Here is a 13098-nt window from a genome sequence, read left to right as displayed (position 1 = left end):
TCAACCCACTTGCTAAAGGCACAAATGACTACCAAGTCATATTTGTAGCTGTTACAGCGCTCCATCTCGATGAAGTCGAAATGAATCACTTCAAAAGGCACAGAGGGGGGACCAAAACTACCCCTCGGTGTCGTTGTATCCTTCCCTGTATTATGCTGTAAGCAAACCATACAACTCTGGACAAAACGCTCAGCAGTTTTTGAGATATTGACATTCACCCAAACAGATTCTAATAATTTGCAAATTTTCCTAGCACATATGTGAGTGGGACCATGTGCATTGTGATCATAGCGATGACACATTCATCAGGTAGCATCCATCTTCCCTTTGAACTATCTAGCCAACACCCTTCCTCATCCAACCTTACCAAACCCTCAGCCCAGCGGTTTAAGTTCCTCTGGACTGGCATCAGCTTGAATATTTTTTATCTAGTCAAATGCTTCATCTACTGTGCAGGTGTTTGTGGTTTCCTTCATAACATACATTTCTGAATATAAGTCAGTAGCAGTCTGTTTAGCAATCCTGTCAGAAATAGCGTTTCCTCTCCCTACATCATCTACTACTTTCTGATGAGCGGTGCACTTCATGATTGCTAGTTGACGAGTAAGCGCAAGTGCTGAGAGTAGCTGAACTATTAAGGTGTCACATTGGATTTTTGTTCCGAGTGAGATCAAGAAACCTTGTTCTGCCCATAATCTACCGAAGTTGTGAACCACCCCAAAGGCATACTGGCTGTCAGTAAATATGTTCACTCTAAAGTTCACAAGCTCAAGCTAGTGCAACAATCTCTGCGGCCTGCACAGAGTTATGTGAAATTCTCTTGGTTACCACAATCGTGCTTAATGTAGTGATGGCATAAACAGCAGTGGATGTACCATCCAGAAGTTTGAAGCAGGAGCCATCGCAAAACAGCTCCCTTGTGGATCATTCAGAGGTGTATCTTTCAAATCAATCCTGCCTTTAGTTTCTTGCTCTGTGGTGTAAAGGCAGTCATGTGACATTTCATCACTGCAAGCAATATCTTCCGGAAGAGGTAACAATTCAGCCGGATTCAATACGCAACACCTTTTAATTTGAATATGCGGTGCAACTAGGATCAGTTCATATCTTATTAATCATGCGGAAGTAAGGTGTTGCATTTGTGTTCTAGTTAATAGAACGTCTATAGAGTGAGGTACCATGACGGTTAAAGTATGGGCTAGAACCATACCCTCACTCTGCTTTACGGACGCAACAGCGACAGCTCTCAAACATCTTTGCAAATCGGATGCAACAGGATCAAGTGTGGAGGAAAAATAACCGCACAGTATATTCTTCCCCCCATGTTCCTGTGTTAACACAGACAAAGCACATTGATCACGTTCATGCACATGTAACACATAGGCCTTATCATAATTTGGTTTGCCCAAAACTGGTGCTGAACACAGTGCAGTCTTGAGCAGAACAAAAGCTTTCTGGTGTTCCAAGTTCCATGGTAGTGGCAAAGAAATGCCCTTCTTTGTCAATGCCAACATTGGTTTTATCACTAGTGAGAAGTTAGGGATCCACTGTCTACAGTAAGAAGCCATTCCTATCATGGCTCTGACTTCCTTCTGTGTATTTGGGACAGACATGCCAGAAATGATCTTAATTCGTTTAGGTGTCAATCTTCTTCTTTAACAGGAGATAGCCTAAATAGGTGACCTCCTGTTGACAATGCTGAAACTTTTTCAATGACGCTTTATGCCCATGTCTTGCTAGATGAATAAGCAATAACACAGTGCCTTCCTTACAAGCACCTTCTGAATCTGCAGCTAAGAGAAGGTTGTCCACATACTGTAACAATGTACAAGTAGAAGGCAACTCAAGTGTATCGAGCTGCTCTTTAAAAGACCTACTATAAATGCTCGGACTCTCCGTGTACCCTTGTGGTGCACGGGTGAATGTAAACGAGTGTCCCCCTAGGGTGACCGTGAAAAAATATCTAGGCATGGTATGAGATGTCTAAAAAGACCAACTGGGCTTTAGACTCATTGGAGGGGTTCGCCAAAAACGCCAACTTGGACAAAAAACTCTTAGCCGAAGTAGCCAAAGAAGCCCTGAACCTCTTTCAACACAAAAATGAGGCCAACCTATTATGTGCCAAAACCAGATGTGCCGACTGTCAATCTTTTCCATCTCAGAATCCAGTGGACATTGGCAACAAGACCTTGCCATCTGTTACATCAAAGAAAGATTTGGAGAATCTAGAGTTGTTTTCCCGGAACCAGATTTCGAACAGTGCTATTAGTAGGATCGAGCATTTGCCCATGGACGAAGTCATCTTAATCCAAGACAAGCCATCAGTAACTGAAGAGTCTCTACAGCAGGACTCTACTGTGATGCCTGTGACGAAAAAAGGAGAGAAGGCTCCTACTGTCTTGAAAACATATGCCTCCGACTCAACCCTCAATTTGCAGCCCCCTCAGTTCACCACAATCTTAAAAGTGAGTCAAGTGGTTGGAAATTTGGCCCTACAAGATCTCCAAATCGCCTCAACATCCAACATTCTAACTGTTCAGAGCACTAATACATCGAACTCACCCTCACTGATTGACGGCCCGGACAAGGTTCCTGAACTGTACGATATATTAAAAAAACCAGCTAACACTCAAGACTTACAATCAACACAACCTCAATCGAAGAGTGCGTGACTAAAAAAATCCAAAAACCAACCTTCAAAGAGAAGGAAACAAGGCATTGATTCGCGTAATTTTTTGCGTAACCTTAAACCAGTTCATGTGACTGTTTTCAATAAAAAAAGTGATAAACTGGAAATAAGCGACAAAGAGAGAATCTTTGAGCACGATGAAGCACTGACTGTCATTCCAAGTTCTAGTGACATCTCTGTGGATCGATAAATATGTCCAAATACGATGACGCCGTTAACATCGAGCAAACTGAACCTGGAAAATCCAGCAAGTGGTTGGAACAATCTCACAAGACCACCAAAGTCTTGAAGACTTAAGTTTAGACAACGGGTTGCCTGTGTATAAAACAGGCACAAACCTCTTGGAATCAGAACAATCATCGCCCAAGATTGACAATACCAAAACTGAATCCTCAATTATAACTTTGCCTGATAAGGTTGCTCTGAGTGAAACAAAGAGTCTGTCTCTTGTTTACATGGTGAGAAGAGTGTGCCAAGTGATCCAACAACCTTCTGCAACACAAAAGGACTGCTCACAGCCTTCTATAGCGTTCATGACACTTGAAGAGAAAAGAAAGACATTGGCTGCCTCCCTATCACCTAAGCACAAAATCAGACGTGACTTAAACGTACATTCTAGAGACTCAACAATAAGAAAGTCATATGGGAGTGCGGATTTGACACGGGGCGATCAACACGCAAAACGGAAGATATTATACGAGCCATGAAGAATTCTAAAGTTAAAATGTCCGAAACAGAGAAAACTCAAACAACCACTGGACCAAAGGCCAACTTGGCTAATCAAAAAGCACAACAGTGTCATCAAGTTCTACTGGAACGTATTGAGCCCTCGGACGATCTAATTCTGAATCGCCACAACGTATTGTGGTTATGTCATCTTTGTCATCTTGTTCCTACGCTCAGAACTATCGAATCCGATGACCTGGTGGAATTCTTTAATGAAAATAAAAATGACACCATGATATTACATGTTCAATCAAAATTGATAGTGGAAACCTTGCTCGAGGCTAGCCCAGTGTTGATGTCATTGGGATTTGACATCTCCAAAGTGACTGACCATTCTCAGTTGGGACTCGCACGAAACACCACAACCAATGTGTCTGCTTGTGAGACCGAAAAGGGAAAAACTTCAACAGCAAAGGATCCAGCAGCTGTGCAGATCTTGCTGCCTGCTCTGAGTTCTGGCACTGAAAACTCAGCCTTAGCTGCCAAACCACAGATGGAAGATCTCATATGGATAACAATCCTAGGGGCCCAAAAATCAAGCTCTGAATGTGAGGAAGTAGAGTCTGCTGCTAACAAAGAAAAAAAGGCTAATGATTGGACCTGGGCAGCAGGGACTCTGAACACGAACCAGGGTAAATAACGACAGGCCAACGGTGGTTCTAAGAACTACACAATGGGTTCCTGGAACACAAGAGGCTTCTTGCATCTTTTTTCCACTGCATGGGCAGAAGACCTCGATATAATTTGTTTACAGGAAACCTGGTTATGTGAAATACCAAACATTGAAGGGTTCGAGACAGCTATGAACCCAGCAATTAAGCAGGCAAAGGGCAGACCTATGGCCGGCCTGATATTGGCAGTGAGGAAAACCTGGATTCAGGATTTTAAAATCTACGAACATTTCACCATATATTCAGGTATCCTTCATCAGCTCACTCCACTGCGAAAATTCTTTAGCTCCACTGCTTTATATTATAAACCTATACTGGAATCACTCGACAGGAGGGGTAACGTTAATTGACCAAGTCTCAGCTACGATCGATGATCTGATGGATAAAGAAAATCTAGATGAGCTAATTATATGTGGCGATCTGAACATTGATTGTACTAGACAGCAGGATCAAGTAAGTGAAATTAGGAAATTGTCCAGTCACCAACTTCAGCTATCAGAGTTATGGCGCATGGAAATGGATCTGCGTGGACTAATGATGCTGAATGGCAATACAACCGGTGACAGCTCAAGCGACTTGGCGCAGAATGGAACAAAGTTCGATATTGGACATATTTGTCTCAGAAACCATTCATACAAGAACCGTTCACTTTTAAGTCATCAAAATGTTACACAGTGATCATGACATGGTGAAATTAAGATTCACTCACCACACACAACGCAAAGAAGAGTCTTGGCCGCACGCTGTTAGAACTGAGGCGGGCAGACTTTGCCTTTGTTTACAATATGACAAAGTAAATAAAATCGCATCTGAACTCCTAAGGATCGGGCAGTCCATCGAATACAAACATCTGCTGTCTCAATTCAAAGAATGCTCAAATATCCTAAAACAAGCAGACTTTGCTCCAAAGCATAAATTTGACCTCAAAATTCTGCAACACAAAAGTGCTATGCGGCACGATCTAAGAAAAGTTCAAGGAATGTCGAATGTTAACATCGCAGAATGTAAAAGATTGATTAGACAAGTGTACAAAAACTGGATCAAGTCGCACAAAATCATCATGCTACAAAATGACTCTGAACTGATGTTGTCGAAAATGGCTAACAAAAACACTGCTGATTTTTGGAGACTGATAAACAACAATTTAGCCCCACAAAATGCATTACAGTCTAACGCAGTTTCAGAAGCCGAATGGGCGTCGTTCTACACTAATCCTTTCAGTAAGGATGACACAACTGAGGCGTGGAAAGCACCACACCTGTCTCACTGGGACTTGGTGTTCGAAAGAGATGACATCTTACAAGTAATTAAAAGCGCAAATGCCTCTCGAGCACCAGGGCCAGACGGCCTAACAAACTATACCATCAAGCGTCATCCAGAACAATGGGCTGCTTTTTGTGTTATCTTGTTTGAAAGAATACTTAAGTGCAGTACCACTCCAAAATCATGTAAGAGCGCCGTGATTGTTCCAATCTTTAAGAGAGGCGACAGAAAAAAATCTGAAAAACTATAGGCCGATAGCCTTGCTAGATGTGCTGGGGAAAATGTATGCAACCCTCCTCCAACAAAAACTACTACAATGGGCCAAAGAATCAAATCACGTGGACCCAAGGCAAGCAGGATTTGTAAAGGGGGTAGGATGCGGAGTGAATTTGCTACTTTTAAATTTGCTGAAAATGGAAGCTCATAGGACTAACACCAAAGTCTACCTAGCCCTAATAGACCTCTCATATGCGTTCGACAGCATAAATAGAGAGCTGCTGTGGAAAAAACTACATGCATGGAATTGTCCACCCTGTTTGCTAGCTGCAATTCATGAGCTGCATTCCAACATTACCATTAAAATCAGACTGAACAGAAAGGGCACGTTATCCGCTCCAATTAACACCTTTAAAGGTGTCAAACAGGGATGCCCTTTGGCAGATATAATCTTCAACCTGTTTATATCAGATATTACTGACATCTTTAACGGTGCAAACGTGTTCCCGGCAAGAATTCATAGTACTCACATCAATTATCTGGCATATGCGGATGACCTCATTTTAATTAACACCACACCAATAGGTCTACAACGGAAGCTTATGATTCTTAAAACTAACAAAAAATTGACTGAATATAAACAAACAAAAATGCGAAGTGCTAATTCTTGAAAAATTGACAACTAACAGAACGAATAGAAGAAAATTCAACTGGTATCTTGACAACGAACAGGTCAAGATTGTGAAAAACACAATTTATTTGGGAATGAAGCTAAGTTCAAGCTGAAATGATGCTCCATGGGCTGAGGCATCCAAAAGTAAATGTCGTCAGCTAGCATGTCAAGCTAGTCTAATGAACAAAAAATATGGGAAATTTTCACTGAAGCCAACTATCATTTTGTCCAACAAAAAGCTATTCTGGCCCTGATATATGGTGGAGAAAATGCTTTTGGATGTACTAACTCACTATGGAGTTCTCTTGAAAATATCTTCTGGTCAAGAGTGTTACATTTGGCCAAGGTTCTATCAACGGTCTGTGTAAGATACAAATTGGGTTACATCTCCATACAAGCAAGAGTCTCGTGGAACTTGTTGAGTCTCTTTAGAAAAACGATGTTAGAAACTCCTGCGCCACAAATTCAAATACTACACAGACCACACTTGGACAAAACATACACGATCTTTTCAAAATGGAATGCACTCTTCCTTAAGGTTTTGGAACTGCACGACATCACCTTAGATACCTTGATCGACAATCCGGAACTAGCAAAAAAAAACTGTGGCGGGCAGACTGGATAAACACTTGCGATCTAAGGTTGAAAGTAAAACTGATGTCACATGTACCTGGAGAAGCAAGAGTTTATGGACAGACGCAAACCTATTTGACTTGTTTTCCTGACTAGTACTCGAGAGAACTCTATATGCATTTCAGGCTCACTGTAATGGCAACTAAAGAACGCCTAAGCATCTGGACGAAATTTGCCGACATGTCTTTAATATGCAGATTCTGTGGTGACTCAAAAGAGACTTTAAAACACTTGACAATGTTTTGCCGATGTTTCTTCAACACAGAAAAACTGCCTTTGACTCAATTATCAGTAGGCATCAAACACTGACTGTTGAAGAGTGGTGGAAAGCCCTGTTTGAGAGTTCACTTAAAGAAGTGTTATTTCCATTGGTGACGTTCCTTCAAGTCTTAAAGAAACGTTTAGATGCTGAGAAAATAATCTTGAAATAAGAAACTGTGTGCGATTCACATATTCTTCAATGGGAACAAAGTAAGGCCAATTACGGACAAAATGACGTTCAGTGGCTGACTATACGAGAAGGAGACAGGATTTTCTGTAACTTGTGATTTGTTCTTGTGATCTGCTATGTGTTTATTTCTTTTTAAATGTTTACTTAAACCAACAAAAATAAAAAAATAAAAAATAAAAATATCTACTATCCACGTGTATAGGAATGCTAAAGAAGGCATTCTTAAGTTCCACGACACTGAAATGAGTAGTAGAAGCTGGAATTATTGTTATCATTGTCGTTACATCAGGCACAATTGGAAATTGTGGAGCAACAATCTTATTGATAGCGTGCAAATCAATAATGAAACGGAAAGGAATCGCATTATCCCCTTTTTTTATACACTGGTAAAATTGGGCTATTGCACAAACGTCCTGCAATTTCTTTGATTACTCCACGATATACAAAGTTGGAAACTTATACACTTCAAGGCTTGCTCACCATCAACTGAAATCTTATATTGTGGAATTCGTGACAACTTAACTCCTGGTTTCAAAACAATTTTAACAGACTCACTTAGCAAAATACCAACATCATTGGGCCTCATTACACGGTAGGCGGAGGACCAAGGTGCTATTAGCACCTTGGTCCATGCCGGTAAAATACCGGCATCGCCTTGGTGAAAAGGTGAATTACTGCCCTATTTCAAGGTTGGTGGGACGGTAATTCCCCCTTCCCCCATTGCGATTCCCCATTCCCATTTTTGCCCCTTAGGGCTCTATGGGAATGGGGAAGGCGCTAATTACGGTGCTGCAAATTGAGGTACCGTAATTAGCTTCCTGGTCCCTTTACGGGTTGGTTTTTAACGCCTGCTAAACAGCAGGCGTTAAAGTACCTACCCACAAAGGGACCTCGTAGTAAGGCGGTAAGGGTTTACCGGTACCAGTGCCCTTACCGGTACCGGTAAACCCTTACCGCCGTCCGTGTAATGAGGCCCATTGTCATCAACCATCCATAAACACGCCGAAACTTCACTAAATTCTGCCGGTAAAGTTCTAATCAGAAAGTGAGAGGCAGAAGATTGCTGAGGTGAAATCGTCAAACGCACTCCATCTAAAGAACAATGAATTACCACATATAATTCCTTCAACAGATTCAACCCCAACACATTCTCTCCACAGTTCGTTGTCAGAAGAAACGGACAGTAAACCGTGAATGGACCCAGTAAAATCGGTACCGGCAGAGAAAACAGAATAACCACTGGGGTTCCAGAAAACCCTACAGAAACATTATTCTGCCCTGACAGTGGAATGTCTGTGTAAAGGCCCATCCCTGTTTTAGCATGTGCAATAGGAATAAATAGGGACTACACGGACAGAGGATTGGATAACATAAGTTGCTGTAGGTGCTGTTCCTTCCGGATTGGTTGTTCGGTTGGCGGGAGGCTGAGCGTCACAAGGTCCATCTGCCTGTGTCCGGGCGGGGTGAGGGCCAGGTCTCTGTGAGGCAGGGTGGCCGCTAACTAAGCTAACATAATACACTACAATAAAACATGCACTAAATTATGTTTTCTCGATGTAGACCTGCAATGAGATCTAATCCAAAGTCAGCCTAAACAGGAAGTGATCCACTTTCGGAATCAATCCCTACATAGTCTGAAATGCCAATAGAATGTACATGCTAATTTATTATATGGTGTATTTATCTATATTTAATCAGAAATTTGTTTGAATTGTCTTATGTGAATTTTTGATGTTCTTTTGTATACAGTTTCAAGGTACACCTATTTTGTACTGTTAACACCTATGGGACTTTCCCGTTTTCATTGGTGTTTTTTAGTTTTCATGTGTTATCATTATATTATGTAATTGATTGATGTATCAAGAGTTAATGAATAAATGGACCTATACAATGCTCCCTATCATGTACTCCAATGTATAAGGACAAGTGCTCTTTTCTAACAACTGTGAAAAAAGGGAAACACACAAATAATAGTCTAAGGGCCCTTAGCACTATTCCTAAATTTCTTTTCTTCTTTTAACATTATGTGTTCACCACAAGACTTTGGGCCTCATCACAAGTTGGGCGGTAATGCTGGCGCTATTACCGCCGGCGCTATTAGCCTTACCGCCAAACCCCCCTGCGCTATTAGAGCCGGATCACGGGTTTGGCAGAATGGTTAGTGCCCATTCCCCATTGGGCCCTATGGGGAAAATTCACGCTATTACTGCCGGTGGATTTCCCGTCGGCGGTAATAGCACCAAACATCGGCAAATTTGCCGTGGATTTCCCCTCAGCTAATAGCTGGGGCGGAAATCCACCAAAGCCATGATCTGGCAGACCCTTAAATGCAGCGGTAATAGCACTACCACCGCATTTAAGGGTTTACCGCCAGACTCATGATGAGACCCTTTGTCTTATTCACTGTTTGAATGAGATAACAGATGTTGGGAGTCCACTTATGTAACTTGCTTCAAGTAGATTCTGCCCATAGAGATATACTCAAATCTATAGCCGAAGTAAAAACAGATTCAGTCAATAAATAATGGGAAGGTGGGTATATATTGCCCAGCCGTCCTACTTATCCCCATCATCAACATGTATCTACCACTCCTTGGACCAAAAAAGTCAAGGTCCGTTAAATCCACTGCCCTCAGAATGCCTGTGGCAACACATGGTATGGTATGGTATTGTTTATTTGTAAAGCACCTAAACTAAGCAAGTGTTTCAAAGCGCTCAAGGAGGGAGGGAACAAAGGGAAAAAACAACAGTCATTTAGAGCCCTTGCATTTCTGAATGATTCAAGTCTATACGGGCAGACTGGGTGCATGGAGCAAGTGCATATAATAGAATTAATGTTGTAGATAACAGCAACTAGGTCTGACGACGATTCTGCAGTTTTTCCAAGTGTATTGAGGCACTAGCATGCAAGTAGGGGAGACAAGGGAAAAAAAGAAGTACGATCATTAAGGCATGGTGCATTTAGATTGTGCAAGTGCACAGAAAAGTGCAGGGGGTGGAGGGGTGGGGAAGGGGACCAATTTAAGAAAGAGGCTGTTGCAGTAGTCCAGCCTTGAGAGAACCAGGGTTCTGGAGACAGCGAGCCACTGAGGGAAGGTGAGAAAAGGAAGAGTACCTCTGAGGAGGTGTAGCTGGTAGTTAGACTTATTAGAGATGTTCAAAATGTGAGTGGAGAAGGAGAGAGTGGAGTCAAAGATGACCCCAAGGTGTTTTGTCTTGCAGGTGAATGCGGGTGCAGACCAAGGGAGGCTGCCAGAGTGAGAGTGGGAACACGGGAGCAAAAGTCCCAATGAGAACGATATCAGTCTTACTGTCATTGAGGCAGAGGTAATTTGCAGCACATCATGACTGAATTGAGGACAGGCCGTCAGATATGAGCGAGGTCGAAGAGGTGGCTGAGGGTAGCCTGAAGTAGAGTTGTGTGTCATCTACATAACACTGGAAGTTGGAGATGAAAGTGGCAATCTGTAACGCTCACCTGATATCCACGGGGATGCCACTCAGCCGGTCCGGACTTCCGACCACTTCAAACCCTTCCCTAGACTTTGCTCAACCAAGCACTGGGCCTGAAACACAGTATTACCAGAGGTCAATTCCCTATTGGTCTTGCTTGTCTGGCCCACCTTTTCTTCCGTGGGTCCTAACCTTCCCCCGGACCTCTCCTCAACTTGTTTTTTGATGTGGGGCACGCTCCGTCCTGCCTTCGGTGCAGGGGTGCATTGGGTGATGCTGGCTGGAAGGTGCCTAGTTGCTTCACTGGCACGGGCCCAGCGGACGGGGCTTGCTGCGACTTTAGCCCGGTTGGTAAGCGGAATGAGTCTTATAAAAGTTCTGATGGCTCTAGTCCCTTTAATACTAAGTCTTTCTTTCGTTAGGTGATGAAGGTCTTGAGGACCGTGATGCGCTGCTGAGGTAAGTAGGAATGCGGAGCGCGATGCTTATTGGCTTCCTTAGCACTAACCAATGTTCATCTTTTCCGTGTCCTCTTAGGTGCCGCAGTAACCCAGCATGGAAGGGAGATGAGAAGATGAGCGACGGTGAGTAAGCGCGATGTGCGGCGCCTCTTAAATGTTTTGCGCTAACCTGATGTGTCTTTTCCCCTTTTTCAGATCGGCAGGATGCTCCGGAGCAGGGGTTGTCCGATCGACGGGATTTCAGGTAAGGATTAAACTCTATTTACAAATTTGAGAGAGCTAAATATTGCTGAATGCTTACTAAAGTCTTTTCTTCTATTCTTCTCCCCTTTTGTAGGGTGCGGCGTGCCGATGATGGAGATGACTCTGCCGTAGAAATCCGCAAGACTGGGAAGAGCCGGACAAAAGTTGGATGCTCTTCGAGGTGAGTATTGGCAATGATGTTCTTGTTCTTGCAGGTGCGCTGGCGCTGAAGAAAGAAGTGACCTCTTTGGGAGATCCGAGCACGGTGAGAGTCACGCTGCAGGTGTAGTGAAACGCAAAGCATGTTTCTCAGGCCGGGCGTGGTTTAAATAGTCTGTAGGTACCCCAGGTATCCCTGGGCTGAGCCACACCTGAAAGACTAGACTGCTTATCCAGTTCAAGGAAATTAATTATATGGGGGCATCCATTGCCCAATAATACATTGCAAGTCCAATGCTAAGTGGATGTCAGGACTGTGTGTGAGCTTGTTGCCAAAGGCGCCAAGTCTGAGTCCAAGTAGGTGTCTGGGGAGATGGAGAGGCCCTTAGGGGACGACTAGGTGGTCATGACCTGGCTCCAGACTGATATGCCGAGGGGCTGGGGGCAGGAATCGTGACAGCACTCCACCCCAAGGCCCCTCTCAAGGTGCTTTCCCTTCTGGTCCCGGCTTGTTTGGGTGGTTTTGGTGGACCCTCCTAAGCAGACGAGGTGCGTGGATGTACTCACAGAGTTCCCATGTTCTGTCTTGGGGACTGTACCCTTTCCAGTCCACTAGACAGTATAGTTTGGATCTGACATACTTGAATCCAGGATGTCCTTGACCTCGAATTCTGGCTCTCCTGCAATCTCTATTGGCTTTGGTGCTGGTGTTACGCGGGTCCCAGGTTGAACAGGCTTTAAGAGAGACACGTGGAACACAGGAATAATTAGCATATTAGCTGGTAAGGCTAGTTTGACAGCTACTGGATTTATCACGGAAGTGATAGTGACTGGGCCTAGGTATCTTGGACGGAAGGTTCGGGTCCCTTTAATGGGTACATGCTTGGATGCCAGCCAGACTTTGTCTCCCACTTGGTAGTTAGGGGCATTGATTCGGTGTTGGTTTGCAAATTTCTTCTGACGATCCTTAGCTCGGAGTAGGTGTTCTATTGCCCTTTTGAAGGTTTGTGAAATGGTTGTGTGTAATGTTTTAATTGCTGGCATTTCTAAGGTCGTAGGGGTGTCCAACTCGGAAGTGCGTGGGTGTTGACTTTATATGGTATAGAAGGGTGTTTGCCCAGTACTGGTGTGTAGGGAGTTGTTGTAGGCATATTCAGCGATCCATAATAAATCTGACCAGCTCTCCTCAGCTTGATGGAGCATACAGCGTAGATACCGTTCAAGCGTCTGATTTGTTTGCTCAGTTTGACCATCCGTTTGGGGATGGTGACTGGTGGATAGTCGGATGTCAATGTGAGCCAAAGAGCAGCACCTCCTCCAGAAGTTGGAAACTAACTGAGTACCACGGTCCGAAACCAGTACCAATGGGAAACCATGGAGCAGTACGATGCATTCCAGAAATATTTTGCTAGAGTGGAAGCGTTTGGGAGCCCCTTATAGAGGGATGAAGTGTGCCATTT

This window comes from Ambystoma mexicanum, chromosome 1q, assembly GCF_040938575.1.
Source record: "Ambystoma mexicanum isolate Mex_15411 chromosome 1q, UKY_AmexF1_1, whole genome shotgun sequence".
Taxonomy (NCBI): Eukaryota; Metazoa; Chordata; class Amphibia; order Caudata; family Ambystomatidae; genus Ambystoma; species Ambystoma mexicanum.
Note: the sequence above shows the minus strand (reverse complement) of the source record.